The following is an 18,045-nucleotide window of genomic DNA, read 5'->3' as shown; positions in this document are numbered from 1 at the left end:
TAACTAGCAGCTATTGATTGGCTGTGAAGGATGCCGGTGGGCGGCCACTTCTTAACAACCAGCACATTTCTGCCACATGACCTAAAAAAACGCACCCTGGGTGAGGACTGGTTACACTCTGAGGGCCGGATGACACCAGGACGGCCCAGGAATGCGGCACTGAAAGACTTGTGGAAGAAGTGGGAGGACTGGAGAACTCGGACACTCAGGGCATTGTTGGCCACAACTTGGGGGCCAGTCACACAGTTTTGTTTTTCTTTTATTTTGATTTCAGTGAGCTGTACCCTGTGCAGGCCTGGGGGGGGGTCAGCCACAGTCTGCCTCCCCAGTGTTCTGGGGGAAAACTGGGGGAGGCAGGTGGAGGGAAACACTGGGCTGGGGGGGGGGGGGAAACTGGGGGAAAAGGTGGGGGGGGGGAAACGCTAAGGGGGCAGGGGGGAAGAACGCTAAGTGGGCGGAGGGGGGGATAAAGCTAAGTGGGTGCGGGGGGGATAACCCGGAGGGTGTGGAGGGGGGGGATAAAGCTGAGGGTGTGGGGGGATAAAGCTGGGGGGGGATAAAGCTGAGGGTGTGGGGGGGATAAAGCTGAATGGGGCGGGGGGGATAACGCTGAGGGGGAAATTGGGGAGATGCTGAGGAGGCAGGTGGGGGGGGGACGCTGGGGGGCAGGTTGGGGAGCCCCAGCTATATCTGTGCCTCTTATTCCCCCACCTTCTCCAGACATGACCTCCTATCAGCCTTTTTATACAGACAATCCCCCCAGCCTTCTCCACAAAGCCCCCCGGCCTCCTCCATCCACCTACCCAGCTCTCCTGCCCTCTGTCCTCCTCACCTGCTCAGCTCAGCTCCCCCCGGGAGGCCATCATCCCCACCCCGGCCGTTCCTTTCCTGTTCCCCTCTCAGCTGCTCCTCTCCTCCGCCTCCCATAGACTTTACATAGCTAAAGATGGCCGCCGTTTTCTCTGTATAGAGCCGACTGGGAAGGGAGACATCTATGGCGAGGAGCGGTATTACACCTGAGAATGCCATCTTGTGGCAGAACTCAATAATAACCATTGAATGGCCCCAATCCTGTGTAATTCAGTGTTCTTGCAAAGATCACTTATTGTTATCTCACAAATATATTCTTATTCTTATAGCCAAATTTGCCACGCTAACTCCTCCCACAGTTTTTACACTACAAAGACAAGTAATATATCAAAACGTGCGGATTGTTCCCGATCGGATTGCTATTACTTTGTGGAACGTTTCGCCGAATCGTTCACGAAATATCGCGGTTTTTGTGGTGAAATTTTCCCATAGGAATGAATGGTGCAACTAGAGTGAGAAATGACAAAGCTACAGTGTGGAAGGAAAAATCAGAACATAATTTGTAAACTGCCATCACTATGTCATTTTCAAGCCCACCTACACATATCTTATATCAAAACGTTCAGCTAACCCTGCTGTCACTAAAAATGTTCACGGCTAAGCCATAGTCCTGATAGTTTTCACAATATGACCATTTGTTTGCAACTCACCCCTCCCATTGACTTTCATTGAAACTTCACTCACAGTCACCTGAAATTTTAAGGGACATTTTTAAACTGCGACTGTGCATTCATTTTTAATATTTCAGACACATACTATACATCAAAATTTAGGTCTGGTTCTTGTGATTCTAACAATATAACCCTTTTCACGGTAGCATTTATACTTTTAAAACTACAAGTGTTTGAAGATGGCAATCGCCAGTGAAGTTGGCAAGTTGGAGCAGTGTGTATATAAAAATGCCTCTCAGAGTGAGTTGCCATAGCAACCCAGCTGTGTCAACAGAGGCTCCGCCCACTCCTCTGCCCTTGCTGTAGAGTGAGTTGCCATAGGAACCCAGGTGTGTGAGCAGCCAGCAGAGTGACAAATGCTACTCCGCCCACTGCACTTGTAGACTACTGCTGCAGGCAAGAACACAATTTCCCCAGAAATTGTACCTTTTCTACTTAATATTAGATATATTTAAGCTGTTTTCAGGTACTCCGGCATCAATTACTACCAGGATGCCGAGATCTTCACGACGTCCATCTCGTGGAAGGCCATCACGTCAGGAGGGCGGAGAGTCTCCCATAGCTCATCGGACGAGGTCCAGAGCGCAACATCGGCAGAGAAGGGAGGACGCCGCCATCAGCCGAAGCCGATCTCCAAGAGACCGCAACAGGGCTGCTGAGCACCACCCAGAGCCACAGGGAGCACCGGCCATGGAGCCACAGGGAGCTCTGGCCATGGAGCCACAGGGAGCTCTGGCCATGGAGCCACAGGGAGCTCTGGCCATGGAGCCACAGGGTGCACCGGCCATGGAGCCACAGGGTGCACCAGCCATGGAGCCACAGGGTGCACCAGCCATGGAGCCACAGGGTGCACCAGCCATGGAGCCACAGGGTGCACCAGCCATGGAGCCACAGGGAGCACCGGCCATGGAGCCTCGCGGCGAGGAGCAGGTAATCTGTACCATTTGTTTAGCAGATTGTGAAGATGGAGACGCCAATACTACCCTACCCTGCGATCACCAATTCCACAACCGCTGCCTCCAACAATGGGTTGAACAGAGTGCTACCTGTCCCATGTGCCGGGCGAACATTCCTATCGTGCGAGGGAACCAGGATTTCAACCGTATGAGAGAGTTTCTAGATGACAATGGAATCGACTACGTGATCGATGAGGAGAATGGTATTATAGAGATCTATTATTAATATTATCAGCTTAGATGTATTTATTGTATTATATATTTTAAGAGTTTTCCTGTCTTGTAGAAGTTATAGTATTTAATGCTTTAAAAAAAAACCCAAAAAAACAAAAAAATTAAAAAAAAAAACAAAAAAAAATATAGTTGTTGAATAGTATTATTAGTATTATATATTTTAAAATATGTTCTTTATTGTAGTAGTCTAAATATTATTATTATACTGTATTTATATAGCGCCAACAGTTTGCTCAGCGCTGTACATTACAATGGGAGACAATACATGAGACAATACAGTAACAATACAATAAAATACATGAGGGGTTCGAGGGCCCTGCTCCTTGGAGCTTACAATCTAGGAGGGAGGGGAGAGTGGTACAGGAGGAAATAGCAGTGGGGGATGGAGTGGTGGGGGGAGCGGAGGAGATCAGCAGTTAGGTGAGGGCGGGGTAGGCTTCTCTGAAGAGATGGGTTTTCAGGGTGCGCCTAAAGGTGAGGAGGGTAGGTGACAGTCTGATGGATTGGGGTAGTGAGTTCCAGAGGATGGGAGAAGCCCTGGAGGCGGGCATGGGAGGAGGAGACCAGGGAACTAGAGAGTAGGAGGTCTTGTGAGGAGCGGAGAGTGCGATTTGGGTGGTAGATGGATATCAGGTCGGTGATGTAGTTTGGGGCAGTGTTATGAACAGCTTTGTACATCAGTGTTAGTATTTTGAGTGTTATGCGTTGGGCAATCGGAAGCCAGTTGAGGGATTGGCAGAGGGGGGTGGCAGATACGGAGCAGTTAGTAAGGTGGATGAGTCTGGCCGCAGAATTCAGAGTAGACTGAAGCAGGGTTAGCCTGTGTTGGGGTAAGCCGACAAGGAGGGAGTTACAGTAGTCAAGTCGTTATATGATAAGGGAGTGAACGCGTTGCTTTGTAGTTTCTGGAGTTAGGAATGTGCGTATTTTGGAGATGTTGTGGAGGTGGAGTCTGCATGAATTTGTCAGCGATTGGATCTGGGGCTGGAAAGACAGATTGGAGTCTAGAATGACACCAAGTACTCTGGCTTGCGGGGTGGGGCTGATGGTGGTGTTGTTGGTCGTGATGGAGAGGTCGGGGGGGGGGGGGGGCGCGGGCTGGGGGGAAAACTAGGAGCTCGGTTTTGGCAAGGTTTACTTTGAGGAAGTGAAGTGACATCCAATCTGAAATGTCGTTCAGAAGGCTAGTGATTCGGGCGGAGACTGAAGGGATGAGGCGAGGGGTAGAGAGATAGATTTGAGTGTCATCGGCATAGAGATGGTAGTGGAAGCCATGGGAGTTTATCAGGTGACCAAGGGAGGAGGTGTAGATGGAGAAGAGAAGGGGCCCGAGGACAGAACCTTGGGGGACCCCAACAGAGAGGGGGAGTGAGGGGGAGGTGGCAGCGTTATAAGTAATGCTGAAGGAGCGTTGTGATAGATAGGAAGAGAGCCAGGAGATAGCGGAGTCTCTGAGGCCGAAAGAGTATAGTCTTTTGAGGATGAGGGGGTGGTCGACCATGTTGAAAGCCGCGGAGAGGTTGAGGAGTTGTAGCACTGAGTAGTGGCCATTGGCTTTAGCGGTTAGCAGGTCGTTGGTGAGTTTGAGTAGGGCGGTTTCAGTGGAGTGTAGAGGACGGAAGCCAGATTGTAGGGGATCAGGAGGTTAAAAAATAGAAAACATAAAACAGTGCAGCGCTACAAATTCCTATACAAATGAACATATATTATATGCTAATCCAATATATCTTATCCCTTGTAAGAATATAGTACTGTGGTCACTCCCAGTGACATCTAAAATACTATGTCCTTGAGTGTCCTAATAAGTGAAACACAACAACTCTTCATGCAGGTGCTCCAAACTGAGTGTGAATCCACAGTGACAGGGGTGCCCCCTCACCTTCCTGCCCAGGCCCCTCAGGACCAATGAGCTAAAAGTGCCTCTTTATGTTCCTCCAAAACCATGGAATCCTCCTCAGCAGTAGTGGTGGGACTCTCCTCCTCTGGTAGGTTTTGTGTCCAGTTAATACCTCCCGGTACTAGGACAGGTGCCTCTCCATAACAATCCCCAGTAAAGCCAAAAGATCCAACATAGTGTAAAACCGTTTACTTTATTAAAAGCCACACTACAGTTGTCTACTCACACTTATGCAGCTATTCATCAGCGTTTGTTACACCACACCATAGGTGTACTGCCTGTGTGGATCCTAATAGGGTGCACCAAGATGGCACCCACGCTGGATATGACGTCACTGCGCGGTCCGTTTAGGCCCCTCCCACTGGCGTATCTACGCGTTACGTCACGATTGGTGCACGTGACTTCCTCAGGATATCCTGAGGAAATCACGTGCACCAATCGTGACGTAACGCATAGATACGCCAGTGGGAGGGGCCTAAACGGACCGCGCAGTGACGTCATATCCAGCGTGGGTGCCATCTTGGTGCACCCTATTAGGATCCACACAGGCAGTACACCTATGGTGTGGTGTAACAAACGCTATTTTAGATGTCACTGGGAGTGACCACAGTACTATATTCCTACAAGGGATGAGATATATTGGATTAGCATATATTATATGTTCATTTGTATAGGAATTTGTAGCGCTGCACTGTTTTATGTTTTCTATTTTTTGACTGTGTTTGGTGCCTGGGTTGTGGCACTTAAGTGCTGGCTGCTTAGCGTTTTAACGGTATAATAGCACAGGGGGTACTATATATTAATAGGATCAAGGAGGTTGTTGTCGGTGAGGTGGGAGCTTAAGCGATTATAGGCAAAGCGTTCGATGAGTTTGGATGTAAATGGCAGCAGGGAGATGGGTCTAAGGTTGTTCAGGTCAGTGGGATCCAGGGAGGGTTTTTTAAGTATGGGAGTGATGTGCGCGTGCTTCAGAGTGGAGGGGAATGTGCCAGTAGAGAGGAAGAGATTAAAGATGTGAGTGAGGGAGCGTAGGATGGAGGAGGAGGGTGATCGTAGGAGTTGTGTGGGGACAGGGTCAAGGGGGCAGGTGCTAAGGCGAGCTTCAGAGATCTTAGTGACCTCTTGGGTGGTAACGGGGTCGAAGGAGTGGAGTGTTGAGGGGGTTTTAGCGTGAGGAATGTTGGGTGGGGTGGAGGTCTGGACAGTGGTGAGGTTGAAGGAGAGGAGTGTCGAGGGGGTTTTCGTGTGAGGGATGCTAGGTGGGGCGGAAGTCTGAGCAGTGGTGATGTCCCTGCGAATTGCGTCGATCTTGCTTTGGAAGTGGTTAGCAATCTCGTGGGCGGTGAGTGAGGTACTGGGTGGAGGTGGGGGCAGAGCGAGCAGGGAGTTGAAGGTGGAAAACAGCCGGCGAGGAAAATATTTATATTTGTTGGCACATTTCATGTGTGCCCACCATTAGAAGTGGGTGGATGCAGGGAGGTTTCTAATGGTGGGCATACCACCACACACTTTTCCTTGAAGAGATATTTCAATTATAAAGTTGTTTTATTGAGTTAATGTTTTATTGTTAACCATTGTTGATTTCTTTGCAGGAATGTCAAACTGCAGCACTGACCTGTTTATTCTGACAGCAACAGGGTCTTGCTTTCAGAATAGACATAGGTAGGTGTGTGCAGTGCTGTCGGATGAGATTTTTCATCCGCAGTTAAAAAAAAGAGCATATATGCCGAAGCATGAGGGCCTGGGGTGGCCAGTGGGTGGATGGCCCCTATGCTTCGGTATATATATTTTATATTTGTTGGCACATTTCATGTGTGCCCACCATTAGAAGTGGGTGGATGCAGGGAGGTTTCTAATGGTGGGCATACCACCACACACTTTTCCTTGCAGAGATTTCTTCTCTTTTTTTTCATTCAGCCCACAGGCTGCATAAAGAAAAAAAGAACATAGCATATACACCCAACAAGGACCAGCGACGTACTGGTACACCACTGGACTTTGAATGGTTATACCAGGGTGATGCCTGCAGCTGCAGGCATCATCCTGGTATCATTTTTTTCAGCCGGCGATGGGCTTTCATGTAAAAGCATTCCTAGTGGCTAATTAGCTGCAGAAAATGCCCCCCTCCCCCTCCCTGAGATAGCATTAACAGTGATCAAAAAAAAAAATTAAAGGGACAGTGTAAAAATAATTAAATCAGAAAAAAAAAAGGAACCTCGCCCACCCTCACCTGCGGTCGACAGCGTTGACCCTGTGCCAGTATGGAAACAGCGATTGCACCATGCAGGTGAGGTATCGCCACGAACGTTGGATCAAGGGCAGTAATTATAGCTCTAGACCTCCTCTCTAAATTTAAAATGGTAGCTTGTAAAGGCTTTTAAAGCGTTGCCTATAGATATTAAAAATGTATGCAATTTGTCGCCATTGCACAGGGCATGCGCAATTTTAAAGCATGTCATGTTTGTTATCTATTTACTCAGCATAGCATCATCTTTTATATCATACCAAATAACTGGCCAATATATTGTGTTTTTGTGCATTAAAATGTAAAAAAGTGTATATTTTAAAAAACAATTGCGTTTGAAAAATCGCTGTGTAAGTACTATGTGAGATAAAAAGTTGCAGCACCCACCATTTTATTTACTAGGGTGTCTGCTCTAAAAAAATATATAATGTTTGGGGGTTCACTTTAATTTTCTAGCAAAAATACTGATTTTTTTAATGTGAACAAAAAGTGTCAGAAAAGGCTTGGTCTTCAGGTGGTTAGAAGAGTGAGTGATGTGTGGCATAAACTTCTAATGCTAAGCATAAAATGCCCCAAACCCCCAAAATGACCCCTTTTTGGAAAGTAGACACCCCAAACTATTTGCTGAGAGGCATGTTGAATCGATAGAAGAATTTATTTTTTTACCACAAGTTTTTGGAAAATGACAAAAAATTACACAAAATTGTCATTTAAATCGTTTCTTGCTCACACATGCCATATGTATATGTGGAATTACTCCCCAAAATACATTCTGCTACTTCTCCCGAGTATGGGGGTACCACATGTGAGAGACACGGGCTGGGGGGAAAACTAGGAGCTCGGTTTTGGCAAGGTTTAATTTGAGGAAGTGAAGTGACATCCAATCTGAAATGTCGATCAGAAGGCTAGTGATTCGGGCGGAGACTGAAGGGGTGAGGCGAGGGGTAGAGAGATAGATTTGAGTGTCATCGGCATAGAGATGGTAGTGGAAGCCATGGGAGTTTATCAGATGACCAAGGGAGGAGGTGTAGATGGAGAAGAGAAGGGGCCCGAGGACAGAACCTTGGGGGACCCCAACAGAGAGGGGGAGTGAGGGGGAGGTGGCAGCGTTATAGGTAACGCTGAAGGAGCGTTGTGATAGGAAGAGAGCCAGGAGATAGCGGAGTCTCTGAGGCCGAAAGAGTATAGTCTTTTGAGGACGAGGGGGTGGTCGACCATATTGAAAGCCGCGGAGAGGTTGAGGAGTTGTAGCACTGAGTAGTGGCCATTGGCTTTAGCGGTTAGCAGGTCGTTGGTGAGTTTGAGTAGGGCGGTTTCAGTGGAGTGTAGAGGACGGAAGCCAGATTGTAGGGGATCAAGGAGGTTAAAAAATAGAAAACATAAAACAGTGCAGCGCTACAAATTCCTATACAAATGAACATATAATATATGCTAATCCAATATATCTTATCCCTTGTAAGAATATAGTACTGTGGTCACTCCCAGTGACATATAAAATACTAAGTCCTTGAGTGTCCTAATAAGTGAAACACAACAACTCTTCATGCAGGTGCTCCAAACTGAGTGTGAATCCACAGTGACAGGGGTGCCCCCTCACCTTCCTGCCCAGGCCCCTCAGGACCAATGAGCTAAAAGTGCCTCTTTATGTTCCTCCAAAACCGTGGAATCCTCCTCAGCAGTAGTGGTGGGACTCTCCTCCTCTGGTAGGTTTTGTGTCCAGTTAATACCTCCCGGTACTAGGACAGGTGCCTCTCCATAAGCATCCCCAGTAAAGCCAAAAGATCCAACATAGTGTAAAACCGTTTACTTTATTAAAAGCCACACTACAGTTGTCTACTCACACTTATGCAGCTATTCATCAGCGTTTGTTACACCACACCATAGGTGTACTGCCTGTGTGGATCCTAATAGGGTGCACCAAGATGGCACCCACGCTGGATATGACGTCACTGCGCGGTCCGTTTAGGCCCCTCCCACTGGCGTATCTACGCGTTACGTCACGATTGGTGCATGTGACTTCCTCAGGTCATCCTGAGGAAGTCACGTGCACCAATCGTGACGTAACGCATAGATACGCCAGTGGGAGGGGCCTAAAGGGACCGCGCAGTGACGTCATATCCAGCGTGGGTGCCATCTTGGTGCACCCTATTAGGATCCACACAGGCAGTACACCTATGGTGTGGTGTAACAAACGCTATTTTAGATGTCACTGGGAGTGACCACAGTACTATATTCCTACAAGGGATGAGATATATTGGATTAGCATATATTATATGTTCATTTGTATAGGAATTTGTAGCGCTGCACTGTTTTATGTTTTCTATTTTTTGACTGTGTTTGGTGCCTGGGTTGTGGCACTTAAGTGCTGGCTGCTTAGCGTTTTAACGGTATAATAGCACAGGGGGTACTATATATTAATAGGATCAAGGAGGTTGTTGTCGGTGAGGTGGGAGCTTAAGCGATTATAGGCAAAGCGCTCGATGAGTTTGGATGTAAATGGCAGCAGGGAGATGGGTCTAAGGTTGTTTAGGTCAGTGGGATCCAGGGAGGGTTTTTTAAGTATGGGAGTGATGTGCGCGTGCTTCAGAGTGGAGGGGAATGTGCCAGTAGAGAGGAAGAGATTAAAGATGGGAGTGAGGGAGCGTAGGATGGAGGAGGAGGGTGATCGTAGGAGTTGTGTGGGGACAGGGTCAAGGGGGCAGGTGCTAAGGCGAGCTTCAGAGATCTTAGTGACCTCTTGGGTGGTAACGGGGTCGAAGGAGTGGAGTGTTGAGGGGGTTTTAGCGTGAGGAATGTTGGGTGGGGTGGAGGTCTGGACAGTGGTGAGGTTGAAGGAGAGGAGTGTCGAGGGGGTTTTCGTGTGAGGGATGCTAGGTGGGGCGGAAGTCTGAGCAGTGGTGATGTCCCTGCGAATTGCGTCGATCTTGCTTTGGAAGTGGTTAGCAATCTCGTGGGCGGTGAGTGAGGTACTGGGTGGAGGTGGGGGCAGAGAGAGCAGGGAGTTGAAGGTGGAAAACAGCCGGCGAGGAAAATATTTATATTTGTTGGCACATTTCATGTGTGCCCACCATTAGAAGTGGGTGGATGCAGGGAGGTTTCTAATGGTGGGCATACCACCACACACTTTTCCTTGAAGAGATATTTCAATTATAAAGTTGTTTTATTGAGTTAATGTTTTATTGTTAACCATTGTTGATTTCTTTGCAGGAATGTCAAACTGCAGCACTGACCTGTTTATTCTGACAGCAACAGGGTCTTGCTTTCAGAATAGACATAAGTAGGTGTGTGCAGTGCTGTCGGATGAGATTTTTCATCCGCAGTTAAAAAAAAGAGCATATATGCCGAAGCATGGGGGCCTGGGGTGGCCAGTGGGTGGATGGCCCCTATGCTTCGGTATATATATTTTATATTTGTTGGCACATTTCATGTGTGCCCACCATTAGAAGTGGGTGGATGCAGGGAGGTTTCTAATGGTGGGCATACCACCACACACTTTTCCTTGCAGAGATTTCTTCTCTTTTTTTTCATTCAGCCCACAGGCTGCATAAAGAAAAAAAGAACATAGCATATACACCCAACAAGGACCAGCGACGTACTGGTACACCACTGGACTTTGAATGGTTATACCAGGGTGATGCCTGCAGCTGCAGGCATCATCCTGGTATCATTTTTTTCAGCCGGCGATGGGCTTTCATGTAAAAGCATTCCTAGTGGCTAATTAGCTGCAGAAAATGCCCCCCTCCCCCTCCCTGAGATAGCATTAACAGTGATCAAAAAAAAAAATTAAAGGGACAGTGTAAAAATAATGAAATCAGAAAAAAAAAAAGGAACCTCGCCCACCCTCACCTGCGGTCGACAGCGTTGACCCTGTGCCAGTATGGAAACAGCGATTGCACCATGCAGGTGAGGTATCGCCACGAACGTTGGATCAAGGGCAGTAATTATAGCTCTAGACCTCCTCTCTAAATTTAAAATGGTAGCTTGTAAAGGCTTTTAAAGCGTTGCCTATAGATATTAAAAATGTATGCAATTTGTCGCCATTGCACAGGGCATGCGCAATTTTAAAGCATGTCATGTTTGTTATCTATTTACTCAGCATAGCATCATCTTTTATATCATACCAAATAACTGGCCAATATATTGTGTTTTTGTGCATTAAAATGTAAAAAAGTGTATATTTTAAAAAACAATTGCGTTTGAAAAATCGCTGTGTAAGTACTATGTGAGATAAAAAGTTGCAGCACCCACCATTTTATTTACTAGGGTGTCTGCTCTAAAAAAATATATAATGTTTGGGGGTTCACTTTAATTTTCTAGCAAAAATACTGATTTTTTTAATGTGAACAAAAAGTGTCAGAAAAGGCTTGGTCTTCAGGTGGTTAGAAGAGTGAGTGATGTGTGGCATAAACTTCTAATGCTAAGCATAAAATGCCCCAAACCCCCAAAATGACCCCTTTTTGGAAAGTAGACACCCCAAACTATTTGCTGAGAGGCATGTTGAATCGATAGAAGAATTTATTTTTTTACCACAAGTTTTTGGAAAATGACAAAAAATTACACAAAATTGTCATTTAAATCGTTTCTTGCTCACACATGCCATATGTATATGTGGAATTACTCCCCAAAATACATTCTGCTACTTCTCCCGAGTATGGGGGTACCACATGTGAGAGACACGGGCTGGGGGGAAAACTAGGAGCTCGGTTTTGGCAAGGTTTAATTTGAGGAAGTGAAGTGACATCCAATCTGAAATGTCGATCAGAAGGCTAGTAATTCGGGCGGAGACTGAAGGGGTGAGGCGAGGGGTAGAGAGATAGATTTGAGTGTCATCGGCATAGAGATGGTAGTGGAAGCCATGGGAGTTTATCAGATGACCAAGGGAGGAGGTGTAGATGGAGAAGAGAAGGGGCCCGAGGACAGAACCTTGGGGGACCCCAACAGAGAGGGGGAGTGAGGGGGAGGTGGCAGCGTTATAGGTAACGCTGAAGGAGCGTTGTGATAGGAAGAGAGCCAGGAGATAGCGGAGTCTCTGAGGCCGAAAGAGTATAGTCTTTTGAGGACGAGGGGGTGGTCGACCATATTGAAAGCCGCGGAGAGGTTGAGGAGTTGTAGCACTGAGTAGTGGCCATTGGCTTTAGCGGTTAGCAGGTCGTTGGTGAGTTTGAGTAGGGCGGTTTCAGTGGAGTGTAGAGGACGGAAGCCAGATTGTAGGGGATCAAGGAGGTTAAAAAATAGAAAACATAAAACAGTGCAGCGCTACAAATTCCTATACAAATGAACATATAATATATGCTAATCCAATATATCTTATCCCTTGTAAGAATATAGTACTGTGGTCACTCCCAGTGACATATAAAATACTAAGTCCTTGAGTGTCCTAATAAGTGAAACACAACAACTCTTCATGCAGGTGCTCCAAACTGAGTGTGAATCCACAGTGACAGGGGTGCCCCCTCACCTTCCTGCCCAGGCCCCTCAGGACCAATGAGCTAAAAGTGCCTCTTTATGTTCCTCCAAAACCGTGGAATCCTCCTCAGCAGTAGTGGTGGGACTCTCCTCCTCTGGTAGGTTTTGTGTCCAGTTAATACCTCCCGGTACTAGGACAGGTGCCTCTCCATAAGCATCCCCAGTAAAGCCAAAAGATCCAACATAGTGTAAAACCGTTTACTTTATTAAAAGCCACACTACAGTTGTCTACTCACACTTATGCAGCTATTCATCAGCGTTTGTTACACCACACCATAGGTGTACTGCCTGTGTGGATCCTAATAGGGTGCACCAAGATGGCACCCACGCTGGATATGACGTCACTGCGCGGTCCGTTTAGGCCCCTCCCACTGGCGTATCTACGCGTTACGTCACGATTGGTGCATGTGACTTCCTCAGGTCATCCTGAGGAAGTCACGTGCACCAATCGTGACGTAACGCATAGATACGCCAGTGGGAGGGGCCTAAAGGGACCGCGCAGTGACGTCATATCCAGCGTGGGTGCCATCTTGGTGCACCCTATTAGGATCCACACAGGCAGTACACCTATGGTGTGGTGTAACAAACGCTATTTTAGATGTCACTGGGAGTGACCACAGTACTATATTCCTACAAGGGATGAGATATATTGGATTAGCATATATTATATGTTCATTTGTATAGGAATTTGTAGCGCTGCACTGTTTTATGTTTTCTATTTTTTGACTGTGTTTGGTGCCTGGGTTGTGGCACTTAAGTGCTGGCTGCTTAGCGTTTTAACGGTATAATAGCACAGGGGGTACTATATATTAATAGGATCAAGGAGGTTGTTGTCGGTGAGGTGGGAGCTTAAGCGATTATAGGCAAAGCGCTCGATGAGTTTGGATGTAAATGGCAGCAGGGAGATGGGTCTAAGGTTGTTCAGGTCAGTGGGATCCAGGGAGGGTTTTTTAAGTATGGGAGTGATGTGCGCGTGCTTCAGAGTGGAGGGGAATGTGCCAGTAGAGAGGAAGAGATTAAAGATGGGAGTGAGGGAGCGTAGGATGGAGGAGGAGGGTGATCGTAGGAGTTGTGTGGGGACAGGGTCAAGGGGGCAGGTGCTAAGGCGAGCTTCAGAGATCTTAGTGACCTCTTGGGTGGTAACGGGGTCGAAGGAGTGGAGTGTTGAGGGGGTTTTAGCGTGAGGAATGTTGGGTGGGGTGGAGGTCTGGACAGTGGTGAGGTTGAAGGAGAGGAGTGTCGAGGGGGTTTTCGTGTGAGGGATGCTAGGTGGGGCGGAAGTCTGAGCAGTGGTGATGTCCCTGCGAATTGCGTCGATCTTGCTTTGGAAGTGGTTAGCAATCTCGTGGGCGGTGAGTGAGGTACTGGGTGGAGGTGGGGGCAGAGAGAGCAGGGAGTTGAAGGTGGAAAACAGCCGGCAAGGAAAATATTTATATTTGTTGGCACATTTCATGTGTGCCCACCATTAGAAGTGGGTGGATGCAGGGAGGTTTCTAATGGTGGGCATACCACCACACACTTTTCCTTGAAGAGATATTTCAATTATAAAGTTGTTTTATTGAGTTAATGTTTTATTGTTAACCATTGTTGATTTCTTTGCAGGAATGTCAAACTGCAGCACTGACCTGTTTATTCTGACAGCAACAGGGTCTTGCTTTCAGAATAGACATAAGTAGGTGTGTGCAGTGCTGTCGGATGAGATTTTTCATCCGCAGTTAAAAAAAAGAGCATATATGCCGAAGCATGGGGGCCTGGGGTGGCCAGTGGGTGGATGGCCCCTATGCTTCGGTATATATATTTTATATTTGTTGGCACATTTCATGTGTGCCCACCATTAGAAGTGGGTGGATGCAGGGAGGTTTCTAATGGTGGGCATACCACCACACACTTTTCCTTGCAGAGATTTCTTCTCTTTTTTTTCATTCAGCCCACAGGCTGCATAAAGAAAAAAAGAACATAGCATATACACCCAACAAGGACCAGCGACGTACTGGTACACCACTGGACTTTGAATGGTTATACCAGGGTGATGCCTGCAGCTGCAGGCATCATCCTGGTATCATTTTTTTCAGCCGGCGATGGGCTTTCATGTAAAAGCATTCCTAGTGGCTAATTAGCTGCAGAAAATGCCCCCCTCCCCCTCCCTGAGATAGCATTAACAGTGATCAAAAAAAAAAATTAAAGGGACAGTGTAAAAATAATGAAATCAGAAAAAAAAAAAGGAACCTCGCCCACCCTCACCTGCGGTCGACAGCGTTGACCCTGTGCCAGTATGGAAACAGCGATTGCACCATGCAGGTGAGGTATCGCCACGAACGTTGGATCAAGGGCAGTAATTATAGCTCTAGACCTCCTCTCTAAATTTAAAATGGTAGCTTGTAAAGGCTTTTAAAGCGTTGCCTATAGATATTAAAAATGTATGCAATTTGTCGCCATTGCACAGGGCATGCGTAATTTTAAAGCATGTCATGTTTGTTATCTATTTACTCAGCATAGCATCATCTTTTATATCATACCAAATAACTGGCCAATATATTGTGTTTTTGTGCATTAAAATGTAAAAAAGTGTATATTTTAAAAAACAATTGCGTTTGAAAAATCGCTGTGTAAGTACTATGTGAGATAAAAAGTTGCAGCACCCACCATTTTATTTACTAGGGTGTCTGCTCTAAAAAAATATATAATGTTTGGGGGTTCACTTTAATTTTCTAGCAAAAATACTGATTTTTTTAATGTGAACAAAAAGTGTCAGAAAAGGCTTGGTCTTCAGGTGGTTAGAAGAGTGAGTGATGTGTGGCATAAACTTCTAATGCTAAGCATAAAATGCCCCAAACCCCCAAAATGACCCCTTTTTGGAAAGTAGACACCCCAAACTATTTGCTGAGAGGCATGTTGAATCGATAGAAGAATTTATTTTTTTACCACAAGTTTTTGGAAAATGACAAAAAATTACACAAAATTGTCATTTAAATCGTTTCTTGCTCACACATGCCATATGTATATGTGGAATTACTCCCCAAAATACATTCTGCTACTTCTCCCGAGTATGGGGGTACCACATGTGAGAGACACGGGCTGGGGGGAAAACTAGGAGCTCGGTTTTGGCAAGGTTTAATTTGAGGAAGTGAAGTGACATCCAATCTGAAATGTCGATCAGAAGGCTAGTAATTCGGGCGGAGACTGAAGGGGTGAGGCGAGGGGTAGAGAGATAGATTTGAGTGTCATCGGCATAGAGATGGTAGTGGAAGCCATGGGAGTTTATCAGATGACCAAGGGAGGAGGTGTAGATGGAGAAGAGAAGGGGCCCGAGGACAGAACCTTGGGGGACCCCAACAGAGAGGGGGAGTGAGGGGGAGGTGGCAGCGTTATAGGTAACGCTGAAGGAGCGTTGTGATAGGAAGAGAGCCAGGAGATAGCGGAGTCTCTGAGGCCGAAAGAGTATAGTCTTTTGAGGACGAGGGGGTGGTCGACCATATTGAAAGCCGCGGAGAGGTTGAGGAGTTGTAGCACTGAGTAGTGGCCATTGGCTTTAGCGGTTAGCAGGTCGTTGGTGAGTTTGAGTAGGGCGGTTTCAGTGGAGTGTAGAGGACGGAAGCCAGATTGTAGGGGATCAAGGAGGTTAAAAAATAGAAAACATAAAACAGTGCAGCGCTACAAATTCCTATACAAATGAACATATAATATATGCTAATCCAATATATCTTATCCCTTGTAAGAATATAGTACTGTGGTCACTCCCAGTGACATATAAAATACTAAGTCCTTGAGTGTCCTAATAAGTGAAACACAACAACTCTTCATGCAGGTGCTCCAAACTGAGTGTGAATCCACAGTGACAGGGGTGCCCCCTCACCTTCCTGCCCAGGCCCCTCAGGACCAATGAGCTAAAAGTGCCTCTTTATGTTCCTCCAAAACCGTGGAATCCTCCTCAGCAGTAGTGGTGGGACTCTCCTCCTCTGGTAGGTTTTGTGTCCAGTTAATACCTCCCGGTACTAGGACAGGTGCCTCTCCATAAGCATCCCCAGTAAAGCCAAAAGATCCAACATAGTGTAAAACCGTTTACTTTATTAAAAGCCACACTACAGTTGTCTACTCACACTTATGCAGCTATTCATCAGCGTTTGTTACACCACACCATAGGTGTACTGCCTGTGTGGATCCTAATAGGGTGCACCAAGATGGCACCCACGCTGGATATGACGTCACTGCGCGGTCCGTTTAGGCCCCTCCCACTGGCGTATCTACGCGTTACGTCACGATTGGTGCATGTGACTTCCTCAGGTCATCCTGAGGAAGTCACGTGCACCAATCGTGACGTAACGCATAGATACGCCAGTGGGAGGGGCCTAAAGGGACCACGCAGTGACGTCATATCCAGCGTGGGTGCCATCTTGGTGCACCCTATTAGGATCCACACAGGCAGTACACCTATGGTGTGGTGTAACAAACGCTATTTTAGATGTCACTGGGAGTGACCACAGTACTATATTCCTACAAGGGATGAGATATATTGGATTAGCATATATTATATGTTCATTTGTATAGGAATTTGTAGCGCTGCACTGTTTTATGTTTTCTATTTTTTGACTGTGTTTGGTGCCTGGGTTGTGGCACTTAAGTGCTGGCTGCTTAGCGTTTTAACGGTATAATAGCACAGGGGGTACTATATATTAATAGGATCAAGGAGGTTGTTGTCGGTGAGGTGGGAGCTTAAGCGATTATAGGCAAAGCGCTCGATGAGTTTGGATGTAAATGGCAGCAGGGAGATGGGTCTAAGGTTGTTCAGGTCAGTGGGATCCAGGGAGGGTTTTTTAAGTATGGGAGTGATGTGCGCGTGCTTCAGAGTGGAGGGGAATGTGCCAGTAGAGAGGAAGAGATTAAAGATGGGAGTGAGGGAGCGTAGGATGGAGGAGGAGGGTGATCGTAGGAGTTGTGTGGGGACAGGGTCAAGGGGGCAGGTGCTAAGGCGAGCTTCAGAGATCTTAGTGACCTCTTGGGTGGTAACGGGGTCGAAGGAGTGGAGTGTTGAGGGGGTTTTAGCGTGAGGAATGTTGGGTGGGGTGGAGGTCTGGACAGTGGTGAGGTTGAAGGAGAGGAGTGTCGAGGGGGTTTTCGTGTGAGGGATGCTAGGTGGGGCGGAAGTCTGAGCAGTGGTGATGTCCCTGCGAATTGCGTCGATCTTGCTTTGGAAGTGGTTAGCAATCTCGTGGGCGGTGAGTGAGGTACTGGGTGGAGGTGGGGGCAGAGAGAGCAGGGAGTTGAAGGTGGAAAACAGCCGGCGAGGAAAATATTTATATTTGTTGGCACATTTCATGTGTGCCCACCATTAGAAGTGGGTGGATGCAGGGAGGTTTCTAATGGTGGGCATACCACCACACACTTTTCCTTGAAGAGATATTTCAATTATAAAGTTGTTTTATTGAGTTAATGTTTTATTGTTAACCATTGTTGATTTCTTTGCAGGAATGTCAAACTGCAGCACTGACCTGTTTATTCTGACAGCAACAGGGTCTTGCTTTCAGAATAGACATAAGTAGGTGTGTGCAGTGCTGTCGGATGAGATTTTTCATCCGCAGTTAAAAAAAAGAGCATATATGCCGAAGCATGGGGGCCTGGGGTGGCCAGTGGGTGGATGGCCCCTATGCTTCGGTAAATATATTTTATATTTGTTGGCACATTTCATGTGTGCCCACCATTAGAAGTGGG

At 46.9% G+C, this 18,045-nt stretch overlaps 1 long non-coding RNA gene across 17 annotated transcripts in view; it reads right to left on the bottom strand.

The window, feature by feature from the left end:
* The window catches only part of LOC149429009 (uncharacterized), a 645,951-nt gene that overhangs the window by 34,594 nt on the left and 593,312 nt on the right, over positions 1 to 18,045 (bottom strand). The window contains exon 1 of one of the 17 annotated variants that reach the window (XR_016310646.1): positions 833 to 935. The exons of the other annotated variants lie outside the window; for them this stretch is intronic. This is a non-coding gene — a long non-coding RNA (uncharacterized LOC149429009). Of the gene's footprint in view, positions 1 to 832; positions 936 to 18,045 lie in introns of those variants that run through there. 17 annotated transcript variants of the gene reach the window in all.

Source organism: Staurois parvus, unplaced genomic scaffold (genome assembly GCF_062004578.1).
Source record: "Staurois parvus isolate SC_StPar_1 unplaced genomic scaffold, SC_StPar_1.0 ptg002864l, whole genome shotgun sequence".
In the NCBI taxonomy this organism is placed as follows: domain Eukaryota; kingdom Metazoa; phylum Chordata; class Amphibia; order Anura; family Ranidae; genus Staurois; species Staurois parvus.
The sequence above is the reverse complement of the archived record's forward strand: the minus strand, read 5'-3'. Positions and strand labels throughout refer to the sequence as shown.